Genomic DNA, 1,415 nt, shown 5'->3' on the forward strand with positions numbered 1-1,415 from the left:
TGTGATCCTCTCACATGAGAAGGGGACTGGGAACATTATCCCCATTTTCCAGAAGGGAAAGCTGAAGCTCAGAGGGGCGCCTTGGCCAGGGTCCGTCCATGTCTCAGAAGTTGGTGACAGTTGAAGCCGAACCTAGATCTCTCAGCTCGTGACAGCCAATGGTCCATGCTCTGTGCCAGGCACTGTTCTTGATGCAAAGAACCAAGAGAGAAAAAGGATCTTGTCTCAGATTGTGTGGGGCGGGATGGATGTGCCCATGAATACTCACGGTGGGGAGTTAGTGGTGTGGGCGGCTCCCGGGAGCCCCTGGTGTGCGTGCGTGTGCATGTGTGGCTTGGGGTGTCAGAAAAAGATACTGAGCTGTGCTGTGGAGGAAGACGGGGAAAGGTGTTTCTAGAAGAGGGGTGAAATGCACGGAAGAAATGGCGTGCTGCAAGGTAGCTGCTGGGGACAGTGGCACTGGGGCTGCCACCAGTGGTCATGCAGCTGGAGGCGACACCCCCGGATTGGATGGGTGCGGCCTTGAACCCAGGACAGAGTGTCACAAGGAATGGCACACTGCTTCCTAAATGCCCTCCCCCACCCCGCCCAGAATGAAACGCGCTCCTTCTGCTAACACATCAGTAGTGAAAGCAGGTTGCGTGGCTGGGCTCATTTCTAGAGTCAAGGGTGTGACTTCTTCCACACGCCCCGCAGGGGAGGAGAACCAGCTCGGTGGGAATCTGTGCGTCTACTGTCTACTGGACAGAGGAAGCACCCAGCTCATTTTTCCAGTCGGCAGGGCAAGCTTAGCAAGTGTCTTAGCAGGTCCCAATGCAAACATCCAAGTGTGACCCTCTCCTTGGGAGGTACATGCTCAGGGTGGGGAGGGCGAGGAAAAGAGGGGCGACCCAAGAAAAAGATGCAAAACAACATTGCTGCTTCGGTTACCACTTCAAAATGAGCTGCAATCAGACACCATGGCTGCTTGATGGGCTTCGTTCACTTGGCAAAGGGGCCCTTGTCCAGACAGGGTACAAGGTGGAACCACACCTTGGAGTAAGGAGTCCACAGGCGGGAGAAAGGAGGGGACTTACCTCCCCAGCTGCCCGTTCCCTCCCACTGTCCACTGGTCAAGGTTATGCCACAGGCAGGGACTTAGAAGTGCTTGCGTCTTTTGGACGCAGTGTACGCTCGGGAAGCGGGTTCTGTGGCTCCTGCGTGGTGCGCTGTTTGGGATGAGTCAGGATTACGGTCGGGACCCAGAGAGACGGCTCACGGTGTGCTCTGTGAAGACCCAGGACTTCACCTTGGACTTCAGTCAGCTCAGGCCGCACGGAAAGTGCTCTGAGGAAGGTAGCAAGACTTTGGAAATAAGGAGTCGACAAAGAGAATCTCAGGACATGTACACGTGTGTCCCACACCTTCCAGCCAAC

This window comes from Rhinolophus sinicus, chromosome 7, assembly GCF_057876585.1.
Source record: "Rhinolophus sinicus isolate RSI-liver-muscle chromosome 7, RSI-T2T, whole genome shotgun sequence".
Taxonomy (NCBI): Eukaryota; Metazoa; Chordata; class Mammalia; order Chiroptera; family Rhinolophidae; genus Rhinolophus; species Rhinolophus sinicus.